This window comes from Mustela erminea, chromosome 1, assembly GCF_009829155.1.
Source record: "Mustela erminea isolate mMusErm1 chromosome 1, mMusErm1.Pri, whole genome shotgun sequence".
NCBI classification, from domain to species: Eukaryota; Metazoa; Chordata; class Mammalia; order Carnivora; family Mustelidae; genus Mustela; species Mustela erminea.
Window position 1 is genome coordinate 32,604,841 of NC_045614.1, and position 15,806 is coordinate 32,620,646.

General features: G+C 45.5%; 1 non-coding gene across 1 annotated transcript; it reads right to left on the reverse strand.

Moving 5' to 3' along the window:
- Nucleotides 1-3,762: 3,762 nt before the first annotated feature.
- LOC116581683 lies at nucleotides 3,763-3,870 on the reverse strand. Its single transcript, XR_004282170.1, has one exon. It is a non-coding gene; the product is annotated as a U6 spliceosomal RNA (small nuclear RNA).
- Nucleotides 3,871-15,806: the final 11,936 nt, after the last annotated feature.

Below are 15,806 nucleotides of genomic sequence, written 5' to 3' on the forward strand. Positions count from 1 at the left end.
GATCTGTTTAAACCCTCCAGTGCTGACAACAGTCACAGAGCCCTGTTGTTTTCAGGAAGAAGCCCCTCACCAATGACCTGTACAGATTAAAGAATGACCTCTATCTCTAGATCTTGTCCCCTAACATCATCTCCCTTGTTGCCTAATCTTAGCCACAATGGTTCTTCTCTCAGTTTCTCCAAAGTGTCCTTCTCTCTCCTAATCCAAGACCCTCAGATATTCTAGGCCCTCTGCCTGCAGTCTCAGATGAAACGATCTTCAAAGCAGTGATCGTGTGCTTTTTAGAAATAAAGATAGGCCACTTCCTGGGGGGAGTAGAAAGAGTTTAAGTGATTGAGCTAGGACAGGCTGCCTTTGTTCAGTGGGGCAGTTTGTGCACTGCACAAAGAGCCACGGCCATGAATAGAAACTACAATTCATTCCAAGCTCCAGCTGCCAAATCACATCCATGCAGATGCAGAACCACCTGCTCACCTAAAGAGGGTGCTTTTGGCTAATCTGTAATGAAGAGGCCATAAGGGCTAGTGACAACCCTATAGTGAGAGCATACAGTAGGTGGGTAATTGTGGAGCTACATTTAAAAATGTATATTTCCTTTCTATCGTAGAGACATTAATTTGCCAAAGACCAAGAAAGAGATCAAGTATGCCAACGGACTGGCATTCTCTTTCTTTCCGTGGCTACAAGCGACAATTCTGCATTTCTGGAACTAGTTTAGAACTGAGGCTAACTTAGGAAAAGCTGTCCCTTACTCGTGCATGAAGCAGTTGGACAACTTTCAAGTCTTAGAGTGATACAATTAGCACTTTCCATAATTAAATTCACAGTAAAATGCCTTCTGGGAATCCAGTATTTTTTTTTAATTATCTATTCTTATTAACCTCATTCATCTGTCTCATAAAAAAACATAGACTAAGCCTAGTCATACAGGACACATATCCTAACAAATATAATTAAGCACTAAATATTTAGCCTTGCTGTTACAATACTTCAGAGGCGGAGGGAACCTCTGAGATCACCTAGTACAGTCACCTTAGTGCTGAGGCGCCTGGGGCTCAGTAGTTAGAAGCGATGTTGCCTTGGAGCCCTCGGCTCAGAGGTGGCTTTGCAAGAGGGTACCCACATCTCCTGCTTGCCACCTGACTACTTCCATCAACCATGGGAGAAAAAGAAAAAGAGAGAATTCCTAGTGTCTTATCCAATAGTAAGTATAACTGAAATCCGCATTTCTTACTGGGTTCCAGAATCCTGGCTGGCAACTCTGGGCTGCGTCAAATTCTCATCAGTTACAGAGACCATGGTGGAGGCTTGCACGCTCTTAGGAAACACAGAGTCTGGGTCGCAGAGGCTCAGACCCGTTGTCATTCTTAGGCTGTTTAACAGGACTGAGGGGCTCTGAGACCACTGAGCCTTAGGGAAAACCCGGTCCTCCAGTTTGCGATTTGCACATGATAAAATAAGAGTGAGTGCTTCCCAACAGCAGTTGACCAGAAGGTTCGAAGAACATTGCTCTCCTCCACCAATTTGTGCATACCTGCGTTTCAATTCTGACTATACCCGCTAGGGATCATCACCCTGTGAAAGTGGTTTCACTTCTCTGAGCCATTTACGGCTGTAAATGGAAACACTTAAGAGTTATTTCCCAGATGGAAGTAATTGGCAGGTATATTAATTAATTGGTGTTAATTATTAACTAATTGGTAGAATTATATACATAATGTATATGCATTATGTACATAAAAATATTTATGTATCAATATACATGAGGACACCATAAATGATGCTAGGTGAGCTGATTTGGCTGGGAGGTCTCTGTAAGTCCTTTTGCTTATTATCTTGACCTTGGTGTGCAATGCCACATGCGTGGCCTTGTCTTATAATCAGCTCAGTAAATATCTGCTGAATTAATTAATTGGTGCATGAACATGTGAAGAGGTTACATCTTTTCCTCTGCAAAACTAGGCAAATCCAGTGGACTGATGGTACTGTGCCTCAAGACGCGTCCACATCCTAATCCCCAGAACCTGGGAATGGGACCTTATTTGGATAAAGGGTCTTGGCTGATGTAATTAATTTAATGATGTCCAGATGAGATTGTCCTGGATTATCTGGATGGAACCTTGTTTTAATCTATTCAGGTTGCTACGGCAAAGATACCTCAGAGGCACCTGGCTGGCTCCGTCACTGGAGTGTGCAATGCTTGATCTCAGCATTGTGGGATCGAGCCCCGCGTTGAATACAGAAACTACCCAAAAATAAAATCTTAAAGCACACACACACACTCACACACCATAGACTGAGTGGCTTATACACAACAAGCATTTGTTTCTCAAAGCTCTGGAGGCTGGGAAGTCCAAGACCAAGGTGCCGGCAGATTTGGCATCTGGTGAGAGCCCGCTTCCTGGTTCACAGACAGCCACCTCCTCACAGCATCTTCACGTGGTGGAAGGGATGATGGATCTCTCTGGGGTCTCTTATCAGGGCCCTCATCCCCCGTATGAAGTCCCCACTTTCATGACCTCTTCCCCTCCCAAAGGCCCCATCTCCTAACACTATCACACTAGGTTTTAGATGTCAACATATGACCTTTGGGGAGGTGGGGGGACAAAAACTTTTAGTCTCTACTATACTCGAATCCAGCAACAAGTGTCACTCTGAGGGACAGAAGAGAAGTCACAGAAACACAGAAGGTCATGTGAAGACGGGCACAGAGACAGGAGTGATCCGAGCCACCAGGAAGGCCAGCAGCTACCAGCAGCTACCGGAAGCGGGAAGAAGACACAAGGAAAGGTTTGCTCCTAGAGCCTCCAGAGGGAGCAAGGCCCTGCTGACAGCTAGATTTCTGACTCCTGGCCTGCAGCCCCACGAGAGAACACATTTCTGCTGTCTTAAACCACCCAGCTTGCGGGAATCTGCTATGGCCACTCTAAGGAAAGAACATGGAGCCGCGGGGGCAGCACTCAGGAAACCCCGGAAGAAGTCGAGTCAAGGGGTTCTCACCCGCGGTGCGATCTCAGCTCCTTGGATGCATCCACATTGTTTTACTCAGGTTGCATCAACCATGAGCTGGAACTCTGGTGGAGGTACATCAACCTTTTTAAAATCTTTTTTATTTTTTTATTTTTATTATTTTTATTTTTATTTTTAATTTCTTTTCAGCATAATAGTATTCATTGCTTTTGCACCACAACCAGGGGTTGTTAGGGAGGGCACGTATGGCGTGGAGCACTGGGGGTACATTAACCTTTGAAGTTGCATCGTAAAAGCAGCAGAAGTCCTGAAAAACTACCCGGATGGCGTTACTTACTTTCCCTAGAAGAATACGTGCTTCCTTTTCCCTGCCCCTCCTTCCCCCCCTCCCCCGACCCTGCCAGATACCCAACAGCTAGTGCTTATCCGTAATGATTTTTTTGCAGAGAGGCAGAGATGCCCTGTAGACATCCAGGGGACGTATCAAAGAGCAGGTGGACATTCAGTCTGGAGTTTAAGGGGGGATCAGCGTTGGCCCCAGGATGGCTCCAGCCTCCACCTTGCACTCCCAGGTCATGTGTCCAGCTGCTCCTTGATGTGCCCTCCACTGAACTCCTGATGGCCGCCACTGCACCTGCTACTTCACCCATCTGTGAATCTCGCTCCTTGTTCTTACCATTACTCTGCTCTCCTCCAGCCCTCTCCTGGTCTCCCACCCCTCATCTGACCGTGTTGGCACCACCTCGAAAATGTGCTGGTAATCCAGTCACTTAGCACAATTTCCCTGGTACCAGAGGCCACCATGCTTTCTAGATGTTTTGTGGGCTATCCTTATGCAGGGCCATGCAAACCTCCTCTGTATAGTGCCAAGTTTAGTATATATGCTGCCAAAGTGAGCGCCAGATGGAACTATTTTAAGAGCTGCTTCTTCGCTGGTTATCTGCTTTAACCCCTGTCACACTACATTCTATTTTCCAACTAGTAGCCAGAGAAAGCTTTTGAAAAGCTAGACCATGGGGCGCCTGGGTGGCTTAGTGGGTTAAAGCCTCTGCCTTCTGCTCAGGTCATGATCCCGGGGTCCTGGGATAGAGCTCTGCATCAGGCTCTCTGCTTAGCAGGGAGCCTGCTTCCCTTCCTCTCTCTCTGCCTGCCTCTCTGCCCACTTGTGATCTCTGTCAAATAAATAAAATCTTTTAAAAAAATGAAAAGAAACGCTAAACCAGGTCCAGTGGCTTCCTAGCTGATTCAGAATAGAATTTAGTAGGATCCCAGATGCCAGGGTGGCTCAGTGGGTTAAGCCTCTGCCTTCGGCTCAGGTCATGATCTCAGCATCCTGGGATTGAGTCCCGCACCAGGCTCTCTGCTCAGTGAGGAGCCTGCTTCCCTCTTTCTCTGCCTGCCTCTCTGCCTACTTGTGATTTCTTTCTCTGTCAAATAAATAAATAAAATCCTTTAAAAAAAAAAAAAGAATTTAGGATCCCTATGGTGGATAATAATGTATAAGGGACCCCATCTCATCCTGGTCACTTCTCCTCTTATTTCATCTCTTCTCACTCCCCCCACCCCATGTACACAACCAGCTGGAGCCCTGGATTCCCTGCTATTCTTTCAAAATGCCAAGTACGCTCCTACCTCAGGGCCTTTGCATCTACCCTTCCCTCTATATGAAACACGGCTTTGCCAGGTATCTGCAGGGCCTTGTCCCTTCCATCATTCTGTTTCCAATCCAGTGTCCCTTCCCCAGGCCATCTCAGACCACCCTATAAACCAGCACCCACCCCTCACTTTCTAACCCCTCTACTCTTCCTGCCTTTTCTCTTCAAATGCCACTTCTTGTCAACAGAATGATCTTGGACTTTGTGCTTAACAATTCCACACCACTCTGAGGGATAGCCACAGTGTCATTAGAAATCTGTAAGTGTTGTGTGGCTTTAAGATTATGGAAGGAAAAGAATAAAGAAAAAGAAAACAAAGCCGTTATTTTGGTCAAGTTCACATGTCTTGTAGACCTAGGAGTAGACGTACTTATCTGTAAAGGGAGGGGAATTCGAAACCAACAGTGTGGCCGTCTGGGTGAAGATGTGAGTGTAAAGAACAGGGGTGAAGCCACCACCTTCTTCTGTAGGCAACTCTGAAAAAGGGGTTCAGGTGCCACAGGACACCTTCATTGCCTAGCTAAATCTGGTCATCATACTCCGTGAACCTGGAAGGGGTTGCTGTCATTGTCCCTTAAAGTAAGCATATTACTACCCTTAGGAAACGTAGAATTAATGATAAAAATATTTGAGATAACAAAATCCATAGTATTAATATTTACATTTTAAATATTTCAGTAGTAAAATGTGTATTTTGTATGCTTCTTTTGTTTATAGGAATTTGATCTGTTACAGTGAACCGATCAGCCTAGTAACACCCACTTAAAATATGTAATTGGGTAATAATTGATCTTGACTTAGGATTTTAATTTGAAATCTTAGCAAGTTTATATATAAAGTTAGAACATTAAGCTGTCTTAAGGATCACCATACTTATTAGCTCAATTTAATAGCTTTATAAAAATTATTTAAGCAACTAGGAAGATTTGTCAATAACACAAATGAGCTACTAAAAAATGAAACTGAATACACAGAATTTATAAACGTAGCTTAATTAAGTTTGCAAATGCAATCAAACTTTTTCCAAATGGCCCTTAAACATGATGGTTCACGGACTTCCAACTTAAAAGTAGATGGATGAGCTGAGCTTAAACCCTTGCTTTTTTAACATGTGACTTCAATGAATTGTCTATTTCTAAAGCTGAGATTCACTTCAGAATAGTCTTCTCTGGACCCTCCAACCATCAAGCCCTTCAACGTTATTGATCTCATTTATACCCCATTAAGATACACGTTCCAGAAAAAGGGTATTGTGATGTCACACACACCCCTCACCCACCCCCCTCAGCCGCCACTGTGTTCTCCGGTCTCTGGGCCACGTATAGCACACAGCAAAAGCTCAGGAAATGCTGAGTGGAGGTGAATACTTTTTCCCTGAGGTCCTGTATGATTCCTGAGCTCTTATTAGGACATCCTGAGAGACTGTGGAACACGACCAACACGCTGAACAAAGTCTGATGGAAGAGTCCAGGGACAGTCCTGACCCCTGATTTTCTGGGCCTTCTGCTCTTGCAGGACATCTAAAGTTCTAGATGTCCCCCCCCACCAAGTCTCCCACTGTACTCAAAGCCATGCTCACACGCCCTTCCAGTGAAGGAAGCAATGATAAAAGCGCAAAGAGCGCCTTTGTAAAGCACCCCGTGCGCACCCCGCGCGCACCCCATTGCAAAGGTTCCCAGTGCAGGCTTGGCACTGGCGCTGCACGGGATCAAATCCCAATTCCATAGCGTGGTGCTCGATGACTTCAACCCACGGTTAAGAAATATTGCGAAACCTTCATGCTTTCCAAATAAACGCCGGCCTCCTTCTGCTTACTGGGCAACATGAAAGGAAAAGCTCAACCCAAGCCACGAGTGAAAACATTTAAAACTGTTTGCCTAAGATAGGTCAAGAGATAGCGGCAAATGTAAAGTCTTACCAGGACACGCAGGCCTGGAGGGGAAGAGTTTCAACGTGGTTTACATTTCAGCTTCAATATTTATAAACAGAAGGAGACCCAAGGAAAGGAGCCCTGGGAGATAAGCCGTTAGGTAAATAGTTCAGGAGGCACCCAAGCTGCTTCCTGGGCATGGGCCATTCAGGCTTCACACTGGCAGTGATTGGGTGAAACTGGAGACTATTGTGGGGAGGACGAACAGCTGGGGGTTTCTCAGATTTGAAAACACGGCCACCACCTGGGCATCGGGTTCAGCAGATCTGCGCTGGGGCCCAAGATTCTGCATTTAAAAAAAAAAAAAAGATTTTATTTGAGACAGAGAGAGCAGAGGGAGAGAGAGCAGGACCATGGAGCATGGCGGGGAGGGACAGTGGGGGGAGAGGTAGAGGGAAAGGGAGAAGCAGGACCCCGGCAGGGAGTCCCCCGTGGGACGCTGGGATCATGACCTGAGTGGAAGGCGGACCTGTAACCTACTGAACCACCCAGGCACCTGATAAGATTGTGCATTTTTAACAGGGTTGTAGATATCGCCAACACTTCCGGTCTATGTGACACACTTTGAATAGCAATGGTCTGGTAGGATAGCATTATACACCCCTCCAAGGGCATTAATTAGTCCACCAAAACAAAACAAAAACCCAAACCCCAGAAGCACAAACAGGGATGAGTGCTATTTTTATTCTCCGCAGATAGGTGTCTTAGGGGCTGTATCTTAATAGAAACCTCCCTGGTAAGATTCATTTATTTGCTCAACAAATATTGATTGAGCATGGAAGAGGTGCTCGGCACTGTTCCAGGTTTTGGGGTGAAGTGGTAAGTAGCCATGACAAGGTCCCTGACCATGAGCTGTTGATATTCTAGTACGGGAAGTCAAATGAGAAACTCAGAAACATGTAAGGAAAGACACAAGCAAAAAAGGATGAAATTGTTTCTGTATGTGATAAATGGCGAAAGCAAATAAAACAGGGTTATGAATCAGAGAGTGGTTTGGGAAGGAGGGCTGTTGGGAAGGGAGGAGAAGTAAGCAGCCATGCAAAGCTCTAGGGAGAGAGTGTCCCAAGCAGTTGGTGCAAAGGTCCTAAGCTGAGAAAGATCTTGAGATAGAGCGACAAACAGGGAAAGAATGAGCCCAGAGCCAGATAATGGTAGGGAGCTGGGATTTATCTGAAGTGGAATGGGCTGCCCTTCCAAGGTTTCTAAGCCGAGAAGTAACATAAACATTTTAAAAAGCACCACTCGGATTAATCTTAACATCACTAGCAGTGGCACAACCAGACATTACGTGCCTCCCAGTGAAATAGACATTGGATGACACGGTGTCACTGATGAAATAGTTTGCTGAATATACTTCCTTAAATCTCGTTTATAGGAACACAGACATATAGATGATAGGAGAAGAAGTTCAAGGATATCACGAGGAAGCGCTCAGATAAATCCAGAATATGAAACCACTGGCCTCTTTTCTTTTCAACAAATCAACGGAGAAAAATGAAAGAAAAAAAAAATCAGTGGCATGAAAAAGGGGAGGAGGGTGTTAGAGACCGAAAGAGAGTTAAAAGATATCACAATCAAATTTATGCAATGCATGAATCTTAATTGACCATGGTTCCCATAAACTATCCATAAAAGACATGGCAGGGACAAGTGGAAATAGTTAAGATAGAAGCAGGAATTTCAGTGACATAAGGAATTATTTTCAGTATTTTAGATGTCATAAGGCATTGTGGTTGAGGAGGAAAATGTTTTTAGAGATGATATTGAAGAACTTAGGAGTAAAAAGCTCAGGGTGTTTGAAATTAGCTAATGACTTCCTTCTTGTGCCTAGGAAACAACAAAAGGATAGGATGCCATCTCCGAGGTTAGGTTATGAAAGACTGACACCCTCCTTGCTGGCACTCTCTTTCTGGCTTTTTCTGCTTGCTCACTCTGATCAGAGATCCACTCTGGATCTGGAGAGAGATCCACTGGGCAAGAACGGAGAGCAGTCTGCTGCCAAAAGCCTACAGAAAACAGAATCCTGACAACAACCACGGGCACGAGCTTGGAAGCAGATGCCCCCCTAGTCAGCTTAGAATGGACTACAGCCCCTGCCAATGTCTTGAGTGGAGCCTATAGGAGACCCTGAAGGGATCTCAGACCCAGCTAAGTCAGACCTGGGTCTCTGATCCGCAGACCTTACCATGAGATAACAAATGTGTATTGTTTCACGCTGCTGAGCTTTGGGTGGTGTGTTATGCCACAATGGCAGGAGAAAGATGCCGTTATTGCTCTGATTTACAAATGAGCAAACTGAGTTCTAGAGAAGTAAGCAACCTGTCCAGATTTTAGAAACTGCCCTCTTCACCACCACACGCTCGCCAGGACTGTTCTGACGCTCTTCCTTCGTGACCATGCCAACGCGGGCACTTTGGTCTTTGGGGACTGCAAAGCCAACTCCATTTCTTAGGTGCTGGCGATGATTAGAATGCTTTTTCATTACCAAGGAAACCTTTTATTCCGAAGGAAAATGGAGCCTTAAATGATTTAGTGCACACAAGGAGGCAGAAATGGAAATTGCTGCTGAAAACCAGCTCCTCTGTGAGCAGTGGACGGAGCCCGGAACAGGAGCGTGGCCTTTCACAATTGCTCACATCTTCTACCGCCTAAGTGTTGGGGGAAGCTGACAATGGCTTCCTGATGTGGAAATCACTCTGAAACGTGTAGGCTGGTAGTTAAAGCCATTAGTCCCACTTGGGCTTCAAGGACAACTACAAAGAAAATATTTTGTAAATGGCCAAAGAAACAAGGATTTGCCAACCCCTGGGTTAGCCCAAACGGGCCCAGCAATTGCTTTGAACACTTCATTACCTAAGTAGACTAATACCTGGGCAGAGATGGAAAATAAATCCCACTTCAGACAACATCGGGTCTCTTAAAAGCCACAGGTGTCTGCACCGGACAGCTGCTGAGTGAAGAGCTTGGCCCTTTCCTTCGACAAAGAGTTTTTTGTTGTTGTTGTTGTTGTTGTTGTTGTTGTTGTTTCAGGCCCAGGGAGGAGGGAATGCAAATGAGTGCAGCACCCCCGGCCCAAGCTTTCCTCATTGGAACATGGTGACCAGCTGCTCTGGCCGAAAGCCCGGAAGGACGCTGAGGCAGGCATTTCCAAATGTGGCTCAGTCAGAGTGAAAGGTGAGCCCCACAGAGCCGTGGAATAGGAAGAAAGTCTAACTCATTAACCGGAAACTGCCTTATCTTGACCTCGCAGGGGCCTGTGGTTCCGAACCCGTGGTGGGGTCTGGTCCGGAACATGCAGCAGTCACAGGAAGCATTCCAGGTGGGACCGCTTTCATTCTTTGCCTGCCTGCTCACGTGCAGCAAGGTTCTAGACGCCCCCTTCTTTCTGTGAGGAAGCTCACTTCTGTGGAAAGTCAGTGCATCAGGCGTGAGGAGATGTTGGCCCTGGGTCCTGCCTCCCCTGGAGTGGGTAAGACCCAGGGTTTGCGAATAAGGCTGTCAGACTCAACCTTCAATCTCCTCAGACTTAAAATGGGAATCAACAGACGGTTCCCCCAGAAAGCTGTCAGGAGGGGTCCATGAAAGGACATGTGCAAAGCCTTCAGCGGCTCGGGGTGAATGACGGGCTCTAGAGTTGTGCAAAGGGGTATCTCTGGCCTGTCATATGGTCTCTTGGTGGGTGTTCTCCAGGAATACAACCAAGAGGAGCCAGCTATCAGATATGGATGCAGAGTATATAAAGTTACATAATACATACTATTATACTACCTATCTCGAGAGAGACTTATTCTTATGGCTTATGCGATTATGTAGGCTAACCAGTCCAAAATTTGCAGAGCAGGCTGGCAGGCTGGAGACCCAGGGAAGAGCTGATGTTGGACAGCCGTCCACAGGCAGACGACCTTCATCCTCAGCGAACCTCAGGCTTTTTCTCTCAAGGCTTTGCACTGATCGGATGAAGCTTCCCACAGCATGGGGGATAATCCGCTTTACTCAGAGTCTACTGATTTAAGTGTTAATCACATCCTCCCCCCAAAAAAAACACCAAACAAAAAAACCCCCGCAGAACAACATCTCAACTGGTGTTTGACCAAAAACAGGGTACCATGCGTTAGCCAAGTGGATGCAAACTTTAACCATCACACAGTGAATGGGCAATAAACACAGGTTCTGTAATTCTTTTGAGATAGCTACTGTGATTACTGTCAGTCTATATAATCTTTCAGGCTCCTTCTAGTCTTGACATCAACCTCTGGTTCACAGCTTTCATTCACGTGTTGGAGGAGGAAACAAAGAACTGTAGCATTTTGGGTGCAAATGGCATCCCAGGACGGACACACACGAAAACCTGGTTTTCTCAACTCAAGGACAAGGAGTGGAGGTAAATGCTGGGTCAGCCCCGCCATACTCTCCCTTCCCACATGAAAGCATAGATTATATGTAACAGGTACGGATGCTCTACATGTATGTTCTAATAGCTAAGATACTGAGTACTTAACTACATGCCAGGCAATGTTCAAAATACTTTGAATATACCAGCACAGAATCCTCACAGCAACCCAATAACATGGGATCCTCATGTCACGGAAGAAGGGGCTGTGCACCAAGGAATGTAGGTGGCCTCTAGAAGCTGGAAAAGCAAGGAAATTGATTCTCTCGTAGAACCTCCAGAAGGAACACAGCCCTACTGACCCGCTGAAGAAGGAGAGGGCCGGGGAGTGTAGGCATCATGTCCACGGCTTGCTCTAGAGCCCGTGGGTGCTGGCCATAGACACACAACAGGCGAAGGTAAGTGCTGGGGGAGGGGGTGGGTGCAGGCCCTGTCACCAGTGTCTGGAGATGCTCATGCTGTGTGGGAAGAAGGAAACTCCATCGGTCTCCTTCATGTGCAGACGGATCACTTGGGGAACCTGTTTAAAAGGCAGATTCTTGGGCCCTGCCTCTAGAGATACTGATTAAGCTTGGGGGCTGTGCCCAGGGACCACATGGAGAGCCCCTAAGGTCTCCTTACCTGGCCCTGGCGAAGTTGGGGCCCAGGAGGCTCCCACGTGTACACCCATTCTGCGGTATCATGAGGCTGAGCTTTAAGCACTGAGGAAGCATCCTGGTTTATCAAGAAGGATGATAAAGGGATGGATGCCAAGTATTCCTCAGAAGCTTTCTGTACATATAATGGTCCATGTCCTACAAGGCTGTCGTAAGAGGGGCCCTAGCATCGTTCTTCAGGGCAGGTCAGAGATGTCCGAGTACAAGAAAGCTCCAGAATACAGCACACCATCTCTTCAGTATCTTCAGAATTCTATGTCCTAGGAAGTACATGTGAAAACACAGAACTCTTGTCAAGTTCAAAAGTCTTTGGGCAAAGACAGGAAGCTATTCATGTACAAGAGCTGTATGCAAAATCAAATCAAGCAGTATGTTGCCAACCTTGAAGTATGGTCAGAGAAATGAGGCACGGGGCAGAATTCAAGGAACAAGGGCTATGGGGACACTCCTGTCTTAAAGTTAAGGGTCATTGACATAAAGGCCAATGTGGCCCATTTGGGATTTGGACAATCAATCCAGTTAGCATCTGGCCTGTATCTCTTAATGCATGTGCACAGAAGGTATAGTACGCGGATTCATGACCTCTGAAGCTGACTGTGTCCCAATCTCCAAGCATATCACAGGGGCTTATCTTACATATCACAGAGACTTTGTAGGTATGATTAAGGATCTCAAGATAAGGAGAATACCTTTGCTTATCTGATGGGCCCAGTGAAATCAAAAGAAGCAAGTGAAAGTGTTATGCTGATGGAAGCAGAGATTGGATAGGGAGAGCAAAATCTGAAAATGCAACTTTTCTTTCTTTTTTTTTTTTTTAGAAGATTTATTTATCTAAAAGAGTGCAAGTGCATGAGCAGAGGGCGGGCAGGAAGGAGGGGCAGAGGGAGAGAGGGAGAGAATCTCAAGCAGATCCCCTGCAGAGCACGTAGCCTCGCGCAGGGCCATCCTGTGATCCTGAGACCATGACCTGAGTCAAAACCAAGAGCCAGATGCTTAACTGACTGAGCCACCCAGTCGCCCCAGAAAGTGCTGCTTTTCAATGCTACTGCCGCTGGCTTCAAAGATGGAGGAGGGGCTGCGCACCAGGGAATGTCGGTGGCCTCTAGAAGCTGGAAAAGCAAGGAAACCGAGTCTCCAGTAGACCCTCCAGAAGGAACACAGCCCTAATGACCTCTAGATTTCAGACCTCTAGAACTAGGAGATGATAAATTTATAGTTTGAAACCTGACCTGGGGAAATGCATTACATTTTAGGACATAAATACCAAAGGTTTCAGACCTCTATATTTCAGACCTCTAGAACTAGGAGATGATAAATTTATAGTTTGAAACCTGACCTGGGGAAATGCATTACATTTTAGGACATAAATACCAAAGGTTTCCCAAGTTGCAATGAGAAGAACCACCTGGTTTTTTCCTGCTCCTGATCTCATGCCCAGTGGGGGTCCGGGTCTCTCTAATGGTTGTAGAATGCACAAAAGAACATAAAACGTTTATGCATCCTAATGGTAGAACGTAAGATATAAAAGTGCTTAAGAGAATCAGAACCAGGGACGCCTGGGTGGCTCAGTTGGTTGGGCGACTGCCTTCGGCTCAGGTCATGATCCCGGAGTCCCGGGATCGAGTCCCGCATCGGGCGCCCAGCTCCATGGGGAGTCTGCTTCTCCCTCTGACCTTCTCCCCGCTCATGCACTCTCTCACTGTCTCTCTCTCAAATAAATAAATAAAATCTTTAAAAAAAAAAAAGAGAGAATCAGAACCATTGTATTAAGTTTTTACTGTTAGGAACATGTAAAAATTTGATAGCTTATATAATTGCCATGACTTTAGACATTTGAACTGTAAGCATGGTAGCTTATAATGCCAATTTACAATGTGTCATTGAGTACTCGATTTAAATTTGTAATTTTAAGTTGAAGCCATGTTAGATTAATTTTCCATGATGGGATCATTAAAAGAACTTCAAGGCCACTGATTTATGTAATATTTATATTACATGTTTGCATTTATAAAAATTTAAGTATGCAGAAAGACTTGCTTAAGTCAGATAACTGAAGGACTTAAGACAGAAATACATTGCATGAGATGCATAAATACTACATAAAATATTTGATGTTTTATAACTGACAATGAAGAAGATGAAGCCAACATTATGTTTTTTTTTTTTTTTTTTAAAGTAATAGCTAAAAACTAGACTGATAAATAATGGAATTTCTCAGCTGTCTCCAAAGATTAAGAAATAGGTTTTTGGACTTGTAAATGTAATAAATTGAATATTGGTTGTCTTTGCAGCACACAAACACCATCCTGGGCCATCTTGGGACGTTCATACCAACAGCCTGTAAGGCACTGGATCCTAAGTCCTAAGTGTCACAATACCAGTCACGCAGTAACTGGTACAATTTCCACGCAAAGTTACATTTTATCCTCTTCCCCCGTTATAACCAGATGCCCCACTTCTCCGTACTTTGAATATTTGCTCCTTTGTCCTGATAAAATATCATTGTGACTAATGATGTTGTAAACTGAGCTGTGCCATCTTCTGAACACAAAACATGTGCTTAAGGCTATAGCAAAAAGTTCTTCAAATTTCTTAGGAAAAAACATCAACATTTGCTATTTTTAAAAGGGAGTCTCCAGGGAAAAACCTAAATTTATGATCTGGGTTATTTTTAATTTTGAGGTACATATTTGAGGAGAGTAGTCAAATCTTTGCAGGGCTTAGGGACTCTGAAGGTCTTTGGCCCATCTTGCAGCATCACCTCTAAAATAAGCCGAAAACATTGCACAGGCACTAACAGGGCAACGACCTAGATTGGAGACCAAAAGCCAGCACAGGACCGCTCCTGCCACCTGCTGGTAACAGGTGGAATTTCCCCGCACCCAGGGTGGTTGGTGGCAGGCTTTTATGGGGACCCTCGCAGGTTGGTTTGTAGCTGCATAAAGAATTTCTGACCATTTTATTTAAAACAGCAGCACACTTACCCCGGGATACAGGGCTTGCTCTGTTCCTCTTCTCCCTTTATTTCTTCCTCCGGTACTTCTCCCCATTCCACAGTGGGTTTTGTTTGCTATTTGTTACTAGCATATCAGGAGAGAAAGAAACGTAGAACCCGGAAGGCAAAGGGAACGACAGAGTGTGTGAAAGCTCTGGCTGTGAGAGCTCTTGATGCTGATGGAATGACACATTGGGCCACGGTCATACCTGGGAGCCCTGGTGGCCAACGGAGTCGGATTTACTATTGGGAAACCATTGTGGAGTGGTTTTGTTGGGTCTTTGCTGCTTGTCCATATGTCACCACTACAATGTAAGCTCCAAAGGGCACAGATTTTTATAGGTTTTGTGCACTGCTGCTGGCAGAAGCTGCTAATTTGCCCATCAGCCATCCTTCCCTTCATCCTATTGTAATAGAAACCTCGCCTGCCCGTAGCCTTTGCTGGTACGTGGTGGCCTGCTGGGGAGCATTTCCGCTCGATGAGGACATGCATTGAAGCAAATGCCAAGAAGTGGGGAATAAAAGTCATTCTTTAACTTCCAGATCTTGCCTGATGACCTTAAGATGATTGCTCCCTTCCTTCAGGTTAAACACAAATATGATGGGGGCGAGCCACGTAAGGACGACACCTTTGAGAATGGCTAAGCCACAAAACTGAAGGAGCCCGAGTTCTCTGATAACATACAGAATCAAGTCACCAATCGGATAGTACCTGTGCATGGTGAGGAGAGAGAAATAAATATCCATGTTATTTTGGGATTTCTTCCTTATAAAGCCTCTGTTATGAACTGAATTGTGCCTCCCCAAAAGTCATATGTTAAAGCCTTAACCCCTAATGTGGCCACGTTTGGAGATATGGGGTGTAATCAAAATTAAATGAAGTCATAAGAGTGGGGCCCTATCCAACAGGACTGGTGTCCTCATAAGGAGAAACAGAGACACCAAAGACCTCTTTCTCTCTCCGTGCTCACACTGAGGTTAGGCCCTGTGAGGGCTCGGTGAGAAGAGGCACGTCTAGGCATGTTTAGGAGCCAGGAAGGGACCCTCATCACAAACCAACCCAGGTGGCACCTTGATCTTGGACTTCTAGCCTCTGGAATTGTGAGAATAGATTCCCATTGTAAGCCACCCGCTCCGTGTATTTTGCTACGGGAGCCCTAGTGGATGAATACAGCCCCTAGCCTGTACCCTTAACGAATACACTGCTGCA